Source organism: Pseudophryne corroboree, chromosome 4 (assembly GCF_028390025.1).
Source record: "Pseudophryne corroboree isolate aPseCor3 chromosome 4, aPseCor3.hap2, whole genome shotgun sequence".
Taxonomy (NCBI): domain Eukaryota; kingdom Metazoa; phylum Chordata; class Amphibia; order Anura; family Myobatrachidae; genus Pseudophryne; species Pseudophryne corroboree.
This window is the reverse complement of record NC_086447.1, coordinates 886,451,965-886,472,478: the sequence shown is the minus strand read 5'-3', so window position 1 is coordinate 886,472,478 and position 20,514 is coordinate 886,451,965. Positions and strand designations below refer to the sequence as shown.

Sequence of the window (20,514 nt, the reverse complement as noted above, 5' to 3'; positions counted from 1 at the left end):
TCTGTTTACGTGGGCGACTGCCGTGATGTTGTCCGACTGGATCAACACCGGCTGACCCTGAAGCAGCGGTTTTGCCAAGCTTAGAGCATTGTATATCGCTCTTAGCTCCAGTATATTTATGTGAAGAGACGTCTCCAGGTCTGACCATACACCCTGGAAGTTTCTTCCCTGTGTGACTGCTCCCCAGCCCCGTAGGCTGGCATCCGTAGTCACCAGGACCCAGTCCTGTATGCCGAACCTGCGGCCCTCTAACAGATGGGCACTCTGCAACCACCACAGGAGAGACAACCTTGTTCTTGGTGACAGTGTTATCCGCTGATGCATGTGCAGATGCGATCCGGACCATTTGTCCAGCAGATCCCACTGAAATGTTCGTGCATGGAATCTGCCGAATGGAATTTCTTCGTAAGAAGCCACCATCTTTCCCAGGACTCTTGTGCATTGATGTACTGACACAGTTCCTGGTTTTAGGAGGTTCCTGACCAGTTCGGATAACTCCCTTGCTTTCTCCTCCGGGAGAAACACCTTTTTCTGAACCGTGTCCAGAATCATTCCCAGGAACAGCAGACGTGTTGTCGGGGTCAATTGAGATTTTGGAAGATTCAGAATCCACCCGTGTTGCTGAAGCACTACTTGGGTTAGTGCTACACCGACTTCCAGCTGTTCTCTGGACTTTGCCCTTATCAGGAGATCGTCCAAGTAAGGGATAATTAATACGCCTTTTCTTCGTAGAAGAACCATCATTTCGGTCATTACCTTGGTAAAGACCCGAGGGGCCGTGGACAAACCAAACGGCAGCGTTTGAAACTGATAATGACAGTCTTGTATCACGAACCTGAGATACCCTTGGTGTGAGGGGTAAATTGGGACATGCAGATAAGCATCTTTTATGTCCAGGGACACCATGAAGTCCCCTTCTTCCAGATTCGCTATCACTGCTCTGAGTGACTCCATCTTGAACTTGAATTTCTGTATGTACAGGTTCAAGGATTTCAGATTTAGAATAGGTCTTACCGAACCGTCCGGCTTCGGTACCACAAATAGTGTGGAATAATACCCCTTTCCCTGTTGTAGGAGGGGTACCTTGACTATCACCTGCTGAGAATACAGCTTGTGAATGGCTTCCAATACCGTCGTCCTTTCTGAGGGAGACGTTGGTAAAGCAGACTTTAGGAACCGGCGAGGGGGAGACCTTTCGAACTCCAACATGTAACCCTGAGATACTATCTGCAGGATCCACGGGTCCACCTGTGAGCGAGCCCACTGATTGCTGAAAATCTTTAGTCGACCCCCCACCGCTCCTGAGTCCGCTTGTAAAGCCCCAGCGTCATGCTGATGGCTTTGTAGAACCCGGGGCGGGCTTCTGGTCCTGGGCAGGGGCTGCTTGCTGCCCTCTCTTACCCTTTCCTCTGCCTCGCGGCAGATAAGACTGTCCTTTTGCTCGCTTGTTTTTATAGGAGCGAAAGGACTGCGGCTGAAAAGACGGTGTCTTTTTCTGTTGGGAGGGGGTCTGAGGTAAAAAAGTGGATTTGCCGGCAGTTGCCGTGGCCACCAGATCCGATAGACCGACCCCAAATAATTCCTCTCCTTTATATGGCAACACTTCCATATGCCTTTTGGAATCCGCATCACCTGACCACTGTCGCGTCCATAAACTTCTTCTGGCAGATATGGACATCGCACTTACTCTTGATGCTAGAGTACAAATATCCCTCTGAGCATCTTGCATATAAAGAAACGCATCCTTTAATTGCTCTAGAGTCAATAAAATACTGTCCCTATCCAGGGTATCAATATTTTCAGTCAGGGAATCCAACCACACTACCCCAGCACTGCACATCCAGGCTGAGGCTATTGCCGGTCGCAGTATAACACCAGTATGAGTGTATATACTTTTCAGGTTAGTTTCCAGCCTCCTATCCGCTGGATCCTTGAGGGCGGCCGTATCAGGAGACGGCAACGCCACTTGCTTTGATAAACGTGTGAGCGCCTTATCCACCCTAGGGGGTGTTTCCCAGCGCGTCCTAACCTCTGGTGGGAAAGGGTATAATGCCAATAACTTCTTAGAAATTAGCAGTTTTCTATCTGGGTTAACCCACGCTTCATCACACACGTCATTCAATTCCTCTGATTCTGGAAAAGCTACAGGTAGTTTTTTCACCCCCCACATAATACCCCTTTTTGGAGGTACCAGCAGTATCAGAGATCTGCAAAGCCTCCTTCATTGCCGTGATCATATAACGTGTGGCCCTGTTGGAAAATACGTTTGTTTCTTCACCGTCGACACTAGATTCATCTGTGTCGGTACCCGTGTCGACTGACTGAGGTAAGGGACGTTTTACAGCCCCTGATGGTGTCTGAGACGCCTGAGCCGGTACTGACTGGTTTTCCGGCCGTCTCATTTCGTCTACTGACTTTTGTAATGTACTAACATTATCACGTAATTCCATAACTAAAGCCATCCATTCCGGTGTCGACTCCCTAGGGGGTGACATCACCATTACCGGCAATTGCTCTGCCTCCACACCAACATCGTCCTCATACATGTCGACACACACGTACCGACACACAGCAGCCACACAGGGAATGCTCTAATCGAAGACAGGACCCCCTTAGCCCTTTGGGGAGACAGAGGGAGAGTTTGCCAGCACACACCAAAAGCGCTATAAATGTATATAAACAACCCTAAAAAGGTGTTGTTTTTGTTATAAGCGCTTTTAATATATAAATATCGCCAATTTATGCCCCCCTTCTCTTTGTTACCCTGTTTCTGTAGTGCAGTGCAGGGGAGAGTCCTGGGAGCCTTCCTCACAGCGGAGCTGAGCAGGAAAATGGCGCTGAGTGCTGAGGAGAATAAGCTCCGCCCCTTTTCCGGCGGGCTTTTCTCCCGGGTTTTGAGAAATCTGGCCTGGGTTAAATACATACATATAGCCTTAATGGCTATATGTGATGTATTCTTTGCCACTAAAGGTATTTAATATTGCTGCCCAGGGCGCCCCCAGCAGCGCCCTGCACCCTCCGTGACTGGTCAGTGAGAAGTGTGTAGCAACAATGGCGCACAGCTGCCGTGCTGTGCGCTACCTTCATGAAGACTGAAGAGTCTTCTGCCGCCTGTTTCCGGACCTCCGATCTTCAGCATCTGTAAGGGGGGTCGGCGGCGCGGCTCCGGGACGAACCCCAGGATGACCTGTGTTCCGACTCCCTCTGAAGCTATGTCCAGTAGCCTAAGACTCCAATCCATCCTGCACGCAGGTGAGTTGAAAATCTCTCCCCTAAGTCCCTCGATGCAGTGAGCCTGTTGCCAGCAGGACTCACTGAGATTTAAAACCTAAACAAACTTTTTCTAAGCAGCTCTTTAGGAGAGCCACCTAGATTGCACCCTGCTCGGACGGGCACAAAAACCTAACTGAGGCTTGGAGGAGGGTCATGGGGGGAGGAGCCAGTACACACCATGTGATCCTAAAAGCTTTCTTTAGATGTGCCCTGTCTCCTGCGGAGCCGCTATTCCCCATGGTCCTGACGGAGTCCCCAGCATCCACTAGGACGTTAGAGAAATTAGATTTTACTTACCGGTAAATCTATTTCTCGCAGTCCGTAGTGGATGCTGGGGACTCCGTAAGGACCATGGGGAATAGACGGGCTCCGCAGGAGACAGGGCGCTTTAAGAAAGAATTTGGATACTGGTGTGCTCTGGCTCCTCCCTCTATGTCCCTCCTCCAGACCTCAGTTAGAGAAACTGTGCCCGGAAGAGCTGACAGTACAAGGAAAGGATTTTGGAATCCAGGGCAAGACTCATACCAGTCACACCAATCACACCGTATAACTCGTGATAAACTTACCCAGTTAACAGTATAAACAACAACGGAGCACCAGATCAACCCTGATGCAACCAAACATAACCCTTATTTAAGCAATAACTATATACAAGTATTGCAGAAGAAGTCCGCACTTGGGACGGGCGCCCAGCATCCACTACGGACTACGAGAAATAGATTTACCGGTAAGTAAAATCTTATTTTCTCTAACGTCCTAGTAGATGCTGGAGACTCCGTAAGGACCATGGGGATTATACCAAAGCTCCCAAACGGGCGGGAGAGTGCGGATGACTCTGCAGCACCGAATGAGCAAACACAAGGTCCTCCTCAGCCAGGGTATCAAACTTGTAAAACTTTGCAAAAGTGTTCGAACCTGACCAAGTAGCTGCTCGGCAAAGCTGTAATGCCGAGACCCCTCGGGCAGCCGCCCAAGAAGAGCCCACCTTCCTTGTGGAGTGGGCTTTTACGGATTTTGGAAGCGGCAATCCAGGCGCAGAATGAGCCTGCTGAATCGTGTTACAGATCCAGCGAGCAATAGTTTGCTTTGAAGCAGGAGCACCCAGCTTGTTGGATGCATACAGGATAAACAGCGATTCAGTTTTCCTGACTCTAGCCGTTCTGGCTACATAAACCTTCAAAGCCCTGACCACATCTAGTAACTCGGAATCCTCCAAGTCACGAGTAGCCTCAGGCACCACAATAGGTTGGTTCATATGAAAGGATGACACCACTTTTGGCAGAAATTGTGGACGGGTCCGCAATTCTGCCCTGTCCATATGGAAAACCAGATAGGGGCTTTTATGTGACAAAGCCGCTAATTCTGACACACGCCTAGCTGAAGCCAAGGCCAATAGCATGACCACCTTCCACGTGAGAAATTTTAACTCCACGGTTTTGAGTGGTTCAAACCAGTGTGACTTCAGGAAACTCCACACCGCGTTAAGATCCCAAGGTGCCACTGGAGGCACAAAAGGGGGCTGAATATGCAGCACTCCCTTTACAAACATCTGGACTTCAGGAAGAGAAGCCAGTTCTTTTTGAAAGAAAATGGATAGAGCCGAAATCTGGACCTTAATGGAACCCAATTTCAGGCCCAAAGTCACTCCCGACTGTAGGAAGTGAAGGAAACGGCCCAGCTGAAATTCCTCCGTAGGGGCATTCCTGGCCTCACAGCAAGCAACATATTTTCGCCATATACGGTGATAATGTTTAGCCGTCACGTCCTTCCTAGCCTTAATCAGCGTAGGAATAACCTCATCCGGAATGCCTTTTTCTGCTAGGATCCGGCGTTCAACCGCCATGCCGTCAAAACGCAGCCGCGGTAAGTCTTGGAACAGACAGGGCCCCTGTTGCAACAAGTCCTGTCTTAGAGGCAGAGGCCATGGGTCCTCTGTGAGCATTTCTTGCAGATCCGGATACCAAGTCCTTCTTGGCCAATCCGGAACAATGAGTATTGTTCTCACTCCTCTTTTTCTTATGATTCTCAGCACCTTTGGTATGAGAGGAAGAGGGGGAAATGCATAAACCGACTGGAACACCCACGGTGTCACTAGTGCATCTACAGCTATCGCCTGAGGCTCTCTTGACCTGGCGCAATATCTCTGTAGCTTTTTGTTGAGGCGGGATGCCATCATGTCCACCTGTGGCAGTTCCCACCGCCTTGCAATCTGCGTGAAGACTTCTTGATGAAGTCCCCTCTCTCCCGGGTGGAGGTCGTGCCTGCTGAGGAAGTCTGCTTCCCAGTTGTCCACTCCCGGAATGAACACTGCTGACAGTGCTCTTACGTGATTCTCCGCCCAGCGAAGAATTCTGGTGGCTTCCGCCACCCTGCTCCTTGTGCCGCCTTGGCGGTTTACATGAGCCACTGCGGTGATGTTGTCTGACTGAATCAGCACCGATTGGTCGCGAAGCAGGGTCTCCGCTTGACTTAGGGCGTTGTATATGGCCCTTAGTTCCAGGATATTGATGTGAAGGCAAGTCTCCTGACTTGACCACAGACCTTGGAAATTTCTTCCCTGTCTGACTGCCCCCCACCCTCGGAGGCTTGCATCCGTGGTCACCAGGACCCAGTCCTGAATGCCGAATCTGCGGCCCTCTAGAAGGTGAGCACTCTGCAGCCACCACAGGAGAGACACCCTGGCCCTGGGGGATAGGGTGATCAGCCGATGCATCTGTAGATGTGATCCGGACCACTTGTCCAACAGATCCCATTGAAAGGTCCTCGCATGGAACCTGCCGAAGGGAATGGCCTCGTATGATGCCACCATCTTTCCCAGGACTCACATGCAGTGATGCACCGACACCTGTTTTGGTTTTAATAGGTCTCTGACCAGTGTCATGAGCTACTGAGCCTTCTCCATCGGGAGATAGACTCTCTTCTGGTCTGTGTCCAGAATCATGCCCAGGAAGGGCAGACGAGTCGTAGGAATCAACTGCGACTTTGGAATATTTAGAATCCAGCCGTGCTGTTGTAACACTTCCCGAGAGCGTGCTACGCTGATCAGCAACTGCTCCCTGGACCTCGCCTTTATGAGGAGTTCGTCCAAGTATGGGATAATTGTGACCCCTTGCTTTCGCAGGAGCACCATCATTTCCGCCATTACCTTGGTAAATATTCTCGGTGCCGTGGAGAGACCAAACGGCAACGTCTGGAATTGGTAATGACAATCCTGTACCACAAATCTGAGGTACGCCTGATGAGGTGGATAAATGGGGACATGAAGGTATGCATCCTTTATGTCCAGAGACACCATAAAATCCCCCCCTTCCAGGCTTGCGATGACCGCTCTGAGCGATTCCATCTTGAACTTGAACCTTTTCAGGTATATGTTCAGGGATTTTAAATTTAATATGGGTCTGACCGAACCGTCCGGTTTCGGTACCACAAACATGGTCGAATAATAACCCTTTACTTGTTGAAGGAGGGGAACCTTGACCACCACCTGCTGAAGATACAATTTGTGAATTGCAGCTAACACTATTTCCCTCTCTAAGGGGGAAGCTGGCAGGGCCGATTTGAGGTATCGGTGAGGGGGCATCTCTTCGAATTCCAGCTTGTATCCCTGAGACACAATCTCTATCGCCCAGGGATCCACTTGGGAGTGAACCCACTTGTGGCTGAAATTTCGGAGACGCGCCCCCACCGGGCCTAGCTCCGCCTGTGGAGCCCTAGCGTCATGCGGTGGATTTAGTGGAAGCCGGGGAGGACTTCTGTTCCTGGGAACTAGCTGTGTTGTGCAGCTTCTTTCCTCTGCCCCTGCCTCTGGCACTAAAGGACGCACCTCAGACTTTCTTGCCTTTTTGTGATCGAAAGGACTGCATTTGGTAATACGGTGCATTCTTAGGTTGTGAGGGAACATATGGCAAAAAATTTGACTTTCCAGCAGTAGCTGTGGAGACCAGGTCCGAGAGACCTTCCCCAAACAACTCCTCACCCTTGTAAGGTAAAACCTCCATGTGCCTTTTTGAGTCGGCATCGCCTGTCCATTGCCGAGTCCACAGGACCCTTCTGGCAGAAATCGACATTGCATTTATTCTAGAGCCCAGAAGGCTAATGTCTCTTTGAGCATCTCTCATATATAGGACAGCGTCTTTTATATGCCCCAGGGTCATTAATATAGTATCCTTGTCCAAGGTATCAAGTTCCTCAGATAAGGTATCCGTCCATGCTGCTACAGCACTACACACCCATGCCGACGCAATTGCCGGCCTTAGTAAGGTACCTGAATGTATATAAATGGACTTCAGGGTACCCTCTTGCTTTCTATCCGCAGCATCTTTTAGGGTGGCCGTATCCTGTGACGGCAGGGCTACCCTTTTGGATAAGCATGTGAGAGCTTTGTCCACCCTAGGGGAGGATTCCCAGCGTAACCTGTCCGTTGGCGGGAAAGGATACGCCATAAGCATCCGTTTGGAAATCTGCAGTTTTTTTCTGGAGATTCCCAAGCCTTTTCACATAACTCTTTTAGCTCATGTGAAGGGGGAAAGGTCACCACCTGCCTTTTTCCCCCATACATATGAACCCTCGTCAGGGACTGGGGTTTCCTCTGATGTGCAACACATCCTTTATTGCTATAATCATATAACGGATGGCTTTAGCCAATTTAGGCTGTAACTTTGCATCATCGCCATAGACACTGGAGTCAGAATCTGTGTCGATATCTGTGTCAACAATTTGGGATAGTGGGCGCTTCTGAGACCCTGACGGCCTCTGCGACATAGGATCAGGCATGGGCTGAGACCCCGACTGTCCTAAGGTTTCAGCTTTATCCAACCTTTTATGCAAGGAATTAACATTATCATTTAAAACCTTCCACATATCCATCCAATCAGGTGTCGGCGGCGACCCCACATTTATTTGCTCCCGCTCTGCTTCCACATAGCCTTCCTCGTCAAACATGTCGACACAAGCGTACCGACACACCACACACACACAGGGGATGCTCTTTTTGAAGACAGTTCCCCCACAAGGCCTTTTGGAGAGACAGAGAGAGAGTATGCCAGCACACACCGCAGCGCTATATGTCCCAGGAATCACACAGTAACTTAGTGTTAACCCAGTAGCTGCTGTACATAATGTTTTTGCGCCCAATTTATGTGCCCCACCTCTCTTTTTACCCTCTTCTACCGTGTTTCTGCAGGGGAGAGCCTGGGAGCTTCCTCTCAGCGGAGCTGTGGAGAGAAAATGGCGCTGGTGAGTGCTGAGGAAGAAGCCCCGCCCCCTCAGCGGTGGGCTTCTGTCCCGCGTTTCTGTGTAAAATTATGGCGGGGGCTCATGCATATATACAGTGCCCAACTGTATATATGCCCAACTTTTGCCAAGAGGTCTCTAATTGCTGCCCAGGGCGCCCCCCCCCCCTGCGCCCTGAACCCTACAGTGACCGGAGTATGTGGGTTTAATGTGGGAGCAATGGCGCACAGCTGCAGTGCTGTGCGCTACCTCAGTGAAGACTGGAGTCTTCTGCTGCCGATTTCGAAGTCTTCTTGCTTCATTCACCGGTTTCTGTCTTCCAGCTCTGCGAGGGGGACGGCGGTGCGGCTCCGGGATCGGACGACAAAGGGTGAGATCCTGTGTATGATCCCTCTGGAGCTAATGGTGTCCAGTAGCCTAAGAAGCAGGACCTATCTTCAGTGAGTAGGGCTGCTTCTCTCCCCTCAGTCCCACGCTGCAGAGAGTCTGTTGCCAGCAGATCTCTCTGAAAAAAAAAAAAAACCTAACAAAATACTTTCTTATAGCAAGCTCAGGAGCTCACTAAGTAGCACCCAGCTCGTCCGGGCACAGATTTAAACTGAGGTCTGGAGGAGGGACATAGAGGGAGGAGCCAGAGCACACCAGTATCCAAATTCTTTCTTAAAGTGCCCTGTCTCCTGCGGAGCCCGTCTATTCCCCATGGTCCTTACGAAGTCCCCAGCATCCACTAGGACGTTAGGAGAAATTACAATTTCTGAGCTGTAGTTATGCAGCACAATGTGCAGGTGCGTCCGTCATGCAGTTTCCCAGCTCTTTGCTGTGCTTGCTTGGTGGCTGGCAGGCTGCAGACAGACTTTTTGAGGCTGAATATCAGTCACCAAGTGACAATGGCTTAATTGGTCAGGTAATTGTTGGTAGCGTCTAGTTACCCTTCGTGGAAAGGTCAAACAAAAAGGATGTCAGTCCCCTTTAAAAGTGCTTCTTTCAGCTTGCAGCTGTGTTACTTTATATAATATAGCAGATCAGCCTCAGAACTGCTTAGACAAAACTTTTGAATAACAGAAATCAATAAAGTCTTCCACAGCGCTGCTCTTATAATCAGTCTCTAAGGGATACCACAGCTTAAAAATAACTGTAAATCGTCCATATGTCTTATCCACTATGAATGGACAAATGACTCTGATATACTTCACAGTATTGTTCTTATACTGCCACTCCAGTATATACCACGATATTTATGCAATAGACAGTCTATTATGTGTTCACTCCAGAAATGAATTTTTCAATGCAGATGTCAGAAAGGTTAAAAAACACACTTTATTTTAAAAAGATCCGCTGTTAAAACAGGATTCGCACTTTGCAAAATCCACTGCATAAAAAGTATCTTCCTTCTTATATAAAGCAGTATTCAGTGAACATTCGGTCTAGCAGTAGGGTTCTGGGATAGATGGATATTCCCAGGTGGGAGCTCACCAGGTCCGCTGGACGCCGCTCTCTTTAGCGGGGGCTCTCTACTCGGGAATTACGTTACCCATGAAACACTGCCGTTCCCTCCGCTGGCTGTCCTCCGGCTGTGAACCTCCCGGCGCTGCACGTGCTTCTGACCGCTCTGCTCTCCTCCCGTCCCTGAATGCTTTCTGCTGTTGTCGGATAGTGACCGCGTCCACCTGCTGCCGCCGACGCGTTTCTACCCTAATTGGGTCTTTGTCAAGGCACAGGTGGACATGGTCTGGTCACTCTCTTTATACTACCTATAGAGTATATATTATACTCCCTCCTGGGTATATCCATCCATAGACCAGGGTTCTCTTAAAGGTACATATGGTTTTAAGATATATACATTGTAAATGAATATCCACTCAGAAAACACTTTGAAAAGACATCTTTTCCATATGCATTTCCTTATGGAAAAGATGTCTTTTCAAAGTGTTTTCTGAGTGAATATTCATTTACAATGTATAGATCTTAAAACCATATGTACCTTTAAGAGAACCCTGGTCTATGGATGGATATACCCAGGAGGGAGTATAATATTTACTCTATAGGTAGTATAAAGAGAGTGACCAGACCATGTCCACCTGTGCCTTGACAAAGACCCAATTAGGGTAGAAACGCGTCGGCGGCAGCAGGTGGACGTGGTCACTATCCGACAACAGCAGAAAGCATTCAGGGACGGGAGGAGAGCAGAGCGGTCAGAAGCGCGTGCAGCGCCGGGAGGTTCACAGCCGGAGGACAGCCAGCGGAGGGAACGGCAGTGTTTCACGGGTAACGTAATTCCCGAGTAGAGAGCCCCCGCTAAAGAGATCGGCGTCCAGCGGACCTGGTGAGCTCCCACCTGGGAATATCCATCTATCCCAGAACCCTACTGCTAGACCGAATGTTCACTGAATACTGCTTTATATAAGAAGGAAGATACTTTTTATGCAGTGGATTTTGCAAAGTGCGAATCCTGTTTTAACAGCGGATCTTTTTAAAATAAAGTGTGTTTTTTAACCTTTCTGACATCTGCATTGAAAAATTCATTTCTGGAGTGAACACATAATAGACTGTCTATTGCATAAATATCGTGGTATATACTGGAGTGGCAGTATAAGAACAATACTGTGAAGTATATCAGAGTCATTTGTCCATTCATAGTGGATAAGACATATGGACGATTTACAGTTATTTTTAAGCTGTGGTATCCCTTAGAGACTGATTATAAGAGCAGCGCTGTGAAAGACTTTATTGATTTGTGTTATTCAAAACCTTCGTGGAAAGGACCTTTCCCATAAGTCTCTTGGTCCATGTCACAAACTATTGCGAATAGTAACCTGTGGCGAGCGAAGTGAGACACCGAGCCTGAAGAGTGGCGAGCGGACAATGGTGTAGAGATAAAACAAAATAACCTCAGACAAACGGAGAATGGATAAAACTTTTAGGTGCTGTAAGGGCGGAAGTTATATACTGCCCTCTGGTGTTGTCACTTCCTGGTCCTGATCACAAAGGGAACAAAAGACCAGATGTATTAAGCCTGGAGACGGCATAAGGAAGTGATAAACGCACCAGCCAATCAGCTCCTAACTGCTAATTTACATATTGGATCTGTTTGGCTGGTGCAGTTATCACCCTGCACTTATCACTGGTTTATCGCTTCCTTATGCCTTCTCCAGGTTAATACATCTGCCCCACAGACACAACCGGTAATTGTTCAGTGGGCCAGCAGGATGAAAAGTTGCTCAATGTGTAGCCAGCTGTATTCAAAAATAAAAAATGCAAATACATAATTAAATCTGCCTTCCTGGTTTATCAAGATGTTACTGATCATTAGTGGAGTCATGGGCACTTCATGCAAAAAAATAAGAATTTACTTACCGATAATTCTATTTCTCGGAGTCCGTAGTGGATGCTGGGGTTCCTGAAAGGACCATGGGGAATAGCGGCTCCGCAGGAGACAGGGCACAAAAGTAAAGCTTTTACAGGTCAGGTGGTGTGTACTGGCTCCTCCCCCCATGACCCTCCTCCAGACTCCAGTTAGGTACTGTGCCCGGACGAGCGTACACAATAAGGGAGGATTTTGAATCCCGGGTAAGACTCATACCAGCCACACCAATCACACCGTACAACTTGTGATCTAAACCCAGTTAACAGTATGATAACAGAGGAGCCTCTGAAAGATGGCTTCCTAAACAATAACCCGAATTAGTTAACAATAACTATGTACAAGTATTGCAGATAATCCGCACTTGGGATGGGCGCCCAGCATCCACTACGGACTCCGAGAAATAGAATTATCGGTAAGTAAATTCTTATTTTCTCTATCGTCCTAAGTGGATGCTGGGGTTCCTGAAAGGACCATGGGGATTATACCAAAGCTCCCAAACGGGCGGGAGAGTGCGGATGACTCTGCAGCACCGAATGAGAGAACTCCAGGTCCTCCTTTGCCAGGGTATCAAATTTGTAAAAATTTACAAACGTGTTCTCCCCTGACCACGTAGCTGCTCGGCAGAGTAGTAATGCCGAGACCCCTCGGGCAGCCGCCCAAGATGAGCCCACCTTCCTTGCGGAATGGGCCTTAACAGATTTAGGCTGTGGCAGGCCTGCCACAGAATGTACAAGTTGAATTTTGTTACAAATCCAACGAGCAATCGACTGCTTAGAAGCAGGTGCACCCAACTTGTTGGGTGCATACAGTATAAACAGCGAGTCAGATTTTCTGACTCCAGCCGTCCTTTAAATGTATACTTTTAAGGCTCTGACAACGTCCAACAACTTGGAGTCCTTCAAGTCGTCTGTAGCCGCAGGCACTACAATAGGCTGGTTCAGGTGAAACGCTGATACCACCTTAGGGAGAAAATGCGGACGCGTCCGCAGCTCTGCCCTATGTCGAATGGAAAATTAAATAAGGGCTTTTATAAAACAAAGCCGCCAGTTCAGATACTCTCCCGGCCGAAGCCAGGGCCAGTAACATAGTCACTTTCCATGTGAGATATTTCAAATCCACCTTCTTTAGTGGTTCAAACCAATTTGATTTGAGGAAATCTAAAACTACATTTAGATCCCACGGTGCCACCTTAGGCACCACAGGAGGCTGTATATGCAGTACTCCTTTGATAAAAATCTGGACCTCAGGGACTGAGGCCAATTCTTTTTGGAAGAATATTGATAGGGCCGAAATTTGAACCTTAATAGATCCCAATTTGAGACCCATAGACAATCCTGATTGCAGGAAATGTAGGAAAACGACCCAGTTGAAATTCCTCCATCGGAGCACTCCGCTGCTCGCACCACGCAACATATTTTCGCCAAATACGGCGATAATGCTTCGCGGTGACTTCCTTCCTTGCCTTTATCAAGGTAGGAATGACTTCTTCTGGAATGCCTTTTCCTTTTAGGATCTGGCATTCAAACGCCATGCCGTCAAACGCAGCCGCGGTAAGTCTTGAAAAAGACAAGTACCCTGCTGAAGCAGGTCCCTTCTCAGAAGTAGAGGCCACGGATCGTCCGTGACCATCTCTTGAAGTTCCGGGTACCAAGTCCTTCTTGGCCAATCCGGAGCCACTAGTCTTACTCCACTTTGCCGTATAATCCTCAATACCTTTGGTATGAGAGGCAGAGGAGGAAACACATATACCGACTGGTACACCCAAGGTGTTACCAGCGCGTCCACAGCTATTGCCTGCGGATCTCTTGACCTGGCGCAATACCTGTCCAGTGTTTTGTTGAGGCGAGACGCCATCATGTCCACCATTGGTTTTACCCAACGGTTTAATAGCATGTGGAAAACTTCAGGATGAAGTCTCCACTCTCCCGGGTGAAGGTCGTGTCTGCTGAGGAAGTCTGCTTCCCAGTTGTCCACGCCCGGGATGAATACTGCTGACAGTGCTATCACGTGATTCTCCGCCCAGCGAAGGATCCTGGCAGCTTCTGCCATTGCCCTCCTGCTTCTTGTGCCGCCCTGTCTGTTTACATGGGCGACTGCCGTGATGTTGTCCGACTGGATCAACACCGGTCTTCCTTGAAGCAGAGGTTCCGCCTGGCTTAGAGCATTGTAGATTGCTCTTAGTTCCAGAATGCTTATGTGAAGAGACTTTTTCAGGCTCGACCACACTCCCTGGAAATTTCTTCCCTGTGTGACTGCTCCCCAGCCTCTCTGGCTGGCACCCGTGGTCACCAGGATCCAATCCTGCATGCCGAATCTGCGGCCCTCCAATAGATGAGCCTCCTGCAACCACCACAGAAGGGATACCCTTGTCCTCGGCGACAGGGTTATCCGCAGGTGCATCTGAAGATGCGACCCTGACCATTTGTCCAACAGATCCCTTTGCATGGAATCTGCCGAAAGGGATTGCTTCGTAAGAAGCTACCATTTTTTCCCAGGACTCTTGTGCATTGATGTACAGACACCTTTCCTGGTTTTAGGAGGTTCCTGACCAGGTCAGATAACTCCTTGGCTTTTTCTTCGGGAAGAAAAACCTTTTCTGAACTGTGTCCAGAATCATCCCCAGGAACAGCAGACGAGTTGTCGGCATTAATTGGGATTTTGGAATATTCAGAATCCATCCGTGCTGCTTTAGCACCTCTTGAGATAGTGCTAAACCCATCTCTAGCTGTTCTCTGGACCTTGCCCTTATTAGGAGATCGTCCAAGTATGGGATAATTAATACGCCTTTTCTTCGAAGAAGAAATATTATCTCGGCCATTACCTTTGTAAAGACCCGAGGTGCCGTGGACAAACCAAACGGCAGCGTCTGAAACTGATAGTGACAGTTTTGTACAACGAACCTGAGGTACCCCTGGTGTGAGGGGTAATTGGAACGTGGAGATACGCATCCTTGATGTCCAAGGATACCATAAAGTCCCCTTCTTCCAGGTTCGCTATCACTGCTCTGAGTGACTCCATCTTGAACTTGAACTTCTTTATGTACAGGTTCAAGGACTTCAGATTTAGAATAGGCCTTACCGAGCCATCCGGCTTCGGTACCACAAAAAGAGTGGAATAATACCCCTTCCCTTGTTGTAGAAGAGGTACCTTGACTATCACCTGCTGAGAATACAGCTTGTGAATGGCTTCCAAAACCGTCTCCCTTTCTGAGGGGGACGTTGGTAAAGCAGACTTCAGGAAACGGCGAGGTGGCTCTGTCTCTAATTTCAACCTGTACCCCTGAGATATTATCTGCAGGATCCAGGGATTTACCTGCGAGTGAGCCCACTGCGCGCTGTAATTCTTGAGACGACCGCCTACCGCCCCCGAGTCCGCTTGCGAAGCCCCAGCGTCATGCTGAGGCTTTTGTAGAAGCCGGGGAGGGCTTCTGTTCCTGGGAAGGAGCTGCCTGTTGCTGTCTCTTCCCTCGTCCTCTGCCTCGTGGCAGATATGAATAGCCCTTTGCTCTCTTATTTTTAAAGGAACGAAAAGGCTGCGGTTGAAAGGTCGGTGCCTTTTTCTGTTGGGGAGTGACTTGAGGTAGAAAGGTGGATTTCCCGGCCGTAGCCGTGGCCACCAAATCCGATAGACCGACCCCAAATAACTCCTCTACGCATCGCCTGTCCACTGTCGTGTCCATAAAGCTCTTCTGGCCGAAATGGACATAGCACTTACCCGTGATGCCAGTGTGCAGATATCTCTCTGTGCATCACGCATATAAAGAAATGCATCCTTTATTTGTTCTAACGACAGTAAAATATTGTCCCTGTCCAGGGTATCAATATTTTCGATCAGGGACTCTGACCAAACTACCCCAGCACTGCACATCCAGGCAGTCGCAATAGCTGGTCGTAGTATAACACCTGCATGTGTGTATATACCTTTTTGGATATTTTCCATCCTCCTATCTGATGGATCTTTAAGTGCGGCCGTCTCAGGAGAGGGTAACGCCACTTGTTTTGATAAGCGTGTTAGCGCTTTGTCCACCCTAGGAGGTGTTTCCCAGCGCTCCCTAACCTCTGGCGGGAAAGGGTATAAAGCCAATAACTTCTTTGAAATTAGCAGTTTTTTATCGGGGCACCCCACGCTTCATCACACACGTCATTTAATTCTTCTGATTCGGTAAAAACTACTGGTAGTTTTTTCACACCCCACATAATACCCTGTTTAGTGGTACCTGTAGTATCAGCTAAATGTAACATCTCCTTTATTGCCAAAATCATATAACGTGTGGCCCTTTTGGAAAATACGGTTGATTCGTCACCTTCACTACCGGAATCAGTGCCTGTGTCTGGGTCTGTGTCGACCGACTGAGGCAAGGGGCGTTTTACAGCCCCTGACGGTGTTTGAGGCGCCTGGACAGGCACTAAGTGAATGTCCGGCCGCCTCATGTCGGCAAACGACTGCTTAAGCGAGTTGACGCTATCCCGTAATTCCACAAATAAAGGCATCCATTCTGGTGTCGACCCCCTAGAAGGTGACATCCTCATATTTGGCAATTGCTCCGCCTCCACACCAATAACGTCCTCATACATGTCGACACACACGTACCGACACACAGCAGACACACAGGGAATGCTCTATACGAAGACAGGACCCACTAGCCCTTTGGGGAGACAGAGGGAGAGTCTGCCAGCACACACCAAAAAGCGCTATATATGACAGGGATAGCCTTATGATTAAGTGCTCCCTTATAGCTGCTTTTATATTAATATATTGCCATTTATTTTGCCCCCCCTCTCTGTTATACCCTGTTTCTGTAGTGCAGTGCAGGGGAGAGACCTGGGAGCCTTCCTGACCAGCGGAGCTGTGACAGAAAATGGCGCCGTGTGCTGAGGAGATAGGCCCCGCCCCTTTTCCGGCGGGCTCGTCTCCCGCTATTTAGTACATTTAGGCAGGGGTAAATATCTCCATATAGCCTCTGGGGCTATATGTGAGGTATTTTTAGCCTTTTTAAAGGTTTACATTTGCCTCCCAGGGCGCCCCCCCCCCAGCGCCCTGCACCCTCAGTGACTGCCGTGTGAAGTGTGCTGAGAGGAAAATGGCGCACAGCTGCAGTGCTGTGCGCTACCTTAAGAAGACTGCAGGAGTCTTCAGCCGCCGATTCTGGACCTCTTCTTGCTTCAGCATCTGTGAGGAGGCCGGCGGCGTGGCTCCGGTGACCATCCAGGCTGTACCTGTGATCGTCCCTCTGGAGCTTCATGTCCAGTAGCCAAGAAGCCAATCCATCCTGCACGCAGGTGAGTTCACTTCTTCTCCCCTCTGTCCCTCGTTGCAGTGATCCTGTTGCCAGCAGGAATCACTGTAAAATAAAAAACCTAAGCTAAACTCTCTAAGCAGCTCTTTATGAGAGCCACCTAGAATTGCACCCTTCTCGGCCGGGCACAAAAATCTAACTGGAGTCTGGAGGAGGGTCATGGGGGGAGGAGCCAGTACACACCACCTGACCTGTAAAAGCTTTACTTTTGTGCCCTGTCTCCTGCGGAGCCGCTATTCCCCATGGTCCTTTCAGGAACCCCAGCATCCACTTAGGACGATAGAGAAATTTGGTGTGTGTTACCACACTGAACATTACGGCGGATCCAGCATGGGCTTCCTATTGGTCAGCCACTTGGTTCCATTGCCAGCTGCTGTATTAGAATGGTAATGAAACAGCTTATGCAACTACAGAAACAGAGAAGCCCTAGAGGCATATTTACTAAGGTGCAGGTTTTTAGAAGTGGAGATGTTGTCCATAGCAACCAATCAGATTCTACTTATCAATTACCTAGCACCTTCTAGAAGATAATAGCTAAAATCTGATTCTATTCTGAAAAACTCACACTTTAATAAATATACCCCTAGAGTGCAGTCACCGGGAATCAGCTAACGGGAAGAAGTAGCTCAGTCTCCTGCCTGTGTATTATAAGGTATAATGCACCTGCCACTGCCCAGTGCCACAGCTCCCCAGCCTAATACCTGTCATATGGGCACAGAACACCTTAGGGAATGCAGTCAATTTACCTCCAATCAAAATCCCGACGGTCGAAATCACGACAGCAATTGACAGACGATCAAAATCCCGACATGGACAAAATACAGACAAGGTCAAAATACCGACATGTAAAATGCAGACAGGTCAAAATGCCGACATGAGTTTTTCATGATTTTTTCAATGAAACAGACTTGTGCATACGTTACCAACCCAGTGGACCTGGAGGGGGAATATAATGGTGTGCCGAGCGCAGCGAGGCACCGTGCCCGAAGCATTGCGAACACAGCGAGCCATGCGAGGGGACGCGGTACACTTATATGGTGTCCATGTCAACCTATGTTGACATACACAAAAAAAAACAATGAAAAATGCATGTCGGTATTTTGACCTGTCGGGATTTTGACCTTGTCGGGATTTTGACCGTCGGTCATTTGCTGTCGGGATTTTGACAGTCGGGATTTTGATTGGAGGTATTTCATACTGATCCCCAGCTTAGCGTACTCAGACAAGACTAAGCAGAAAACTGGAATTTCATGCAGGGTTCAAACGTCTAAAGGTGCATACACACAGAGAGATTTTGACTATGAGAGATTTTGACCGAGAGATTTTCCTTGAACTGGCTGTAGGAGATTTTGACTAACTTTTCCAGCGATTTAGGCTATGGGCGATTTTGGCTAACTCATTCAAGCAAGGGGATGCTTTTTCTTTTCCAGCGACCTAGCCAAAATTGACTTGCCTGCACAGTCTATTTTTAGTAGAGATGAGCGGATTCGGTTTTACTCGGATTTACTCGGTTCTCAAAACGGCATCTTATTGGCTCACGGATGTCACGTGTTTTGGATAGCCAATCAGATGCCGTTTTGAGAACCGAGTAAATCCGAGTAAAACCGAATCCGCTCATCTTTAATTTTTAGCAGCGATAGCGACCTGGCGGGGACACGCATCGCTATCGCTGGCTGTGTACACATGGATAGATATGCACTAACTTTCTGAGCGATTTTGACTATATAGTCAAAATCGCTCAGTTATATCTCTCCGTGTGTATGCACCTTTTGGGGTATATATTCAATTAAGGTCGAAACTGCTGCCTTGTGGAAAAGACGTCAGTTTTCGACTTTTTCAGGTCGGAAGGGCTTCCGACCTATTCAGTCCCCAGCTTCTTTATTCGACAAGTCGGGGAATTCGACTTGTCAAATAGTACGTGAATTGGCAGTATAGCTGCCGATTCAGGTGCTTCTGAGGGAAACGGGGCCAAATTCGACAGGTTTTGGCCCCGTTTCCGACCATCTCAGTCCGACTTAAAAAAAAGTTGGACTGAGATGAGGGACCTGAGAGGAGGAGAGGAGGGAGAGCCGCGGGCAGACAGGGGAGAGCCGCGGGCAGACGGGGGAGAGCCGCGCTACAGCACAGCAGGAGGATGTGGCACAGCCGCCGCTCACTGCAGCGTCCACCCGGCTCCAGCAAGTGAGGCCCGCTTGCTGGAGCCAGGTGGATGCTGCCGTGAGGTCTGGTGGCTGTGCCACATCCTCCTGCAGCGCTGCTGTCCCCCGTCTGCCCGCGGCTCTCCCCCCTCTCCGGTCCCTCATCTCAATTCGACTTTTTTAAAGTTGAATTGAGATGGGCATTGAATAGCCCTTGTCGGTTCCATTCCGACAAATGCATGTCAGAATGGATCCGACCTCAATTGAATATACCCCTAAAGCTCTGAGAAAGGAAGGTTTCAGTTCCTCTTTAATTCACCTTTAAGGCTTCCACAGGGGTCAATGTCTAAATCACTGTGTTTGGGGGATTTTATTCTGTACTTCGCACAGATCATCTTAGCTGTTTATGAAGAGCTTTTACTTCATGCATTAACAATTAAGATCATGTTAGAGACATATATTTGATTAAAGATGCTTTACTGTTTCCGATGCAGTAACGTCTGTGTGATTCTCTCTCTAGCAGCGATGCAGAGTACGGAAACAGGAACCATCTCGATGACAGCTGTCTACTCAGCCACGTTCCCTGGGAGCTGCTTGAGGATGTTACGCCAAAGACCCCTGTCAGTTTTACAGATAAAAGTCATTAGAGCAGATGCAGTTCACATGAATATATATAATATATGGCCGGTAATAAAATGGTATTACAACAATATATATCTCTGTCTGTGTACCTTCTTATTGTATAGTTACAGACAGATACAGTGCATCGGGAAAGTATTCACAGCACTTCACTTTTCCACATTTTGTTATGTTACAGCCTTATTTCAAAATGAAATAAATTCATTTTTTCCCTCAAAATTCTACACATAACACCCCATAATCGCCCAGTGTGTATGCACCTTAAGTCTCAGTACCTGATATTGTGTATGGAAGGACAGCTGTGCTGGATATAATTCTCAGTATCTGTTCTTACTCTGTATGTAAGGGCATCTGCACAGAATCTCTTCTCAGAGGCGTAAGTTCATACTAGGATCCCGAAGGCAAGATAGCTGTTGGCTCCCAAACCCCTTCCTGCTCACATTCACTACTAAACACCCCAATCCCAGCAGCAGACACACGCTACCCCCAATTCACATTCACTGTCAAGTGTCAACACCCAAACAGCACCCAGTCATACATCCCCCCTCCTTCACTGCCAACACCCCAGCAGC

At 48.5% G+C, this 20,514-nt stretch overlaps 1 protein-coding gene across 1 annotated transcript in view; it reads left to right on the top strand.

Moving 5' to 3' along the window:
- Nucleotides 1–20,017, top strand: part of LOC134910615 (uncharacterized protein DDB_G0273453/DDB_G0273565-like) — a 139,689-nt gene extending 119,672 nt beyond the window's left edge. Inside the window, exon 9 of the mRNA XM_063918869.1 lies at nt 19,824–20,017. The gene's annotated coding sequence lies outside the window, so the exon portion shown is untranslated. The remainder of the gene's footprint in view (nt 1–19,823) is intronic.
- The last annotated feature ends 497 nt before the right edge of the window (nt 20,018–20,514 follow it).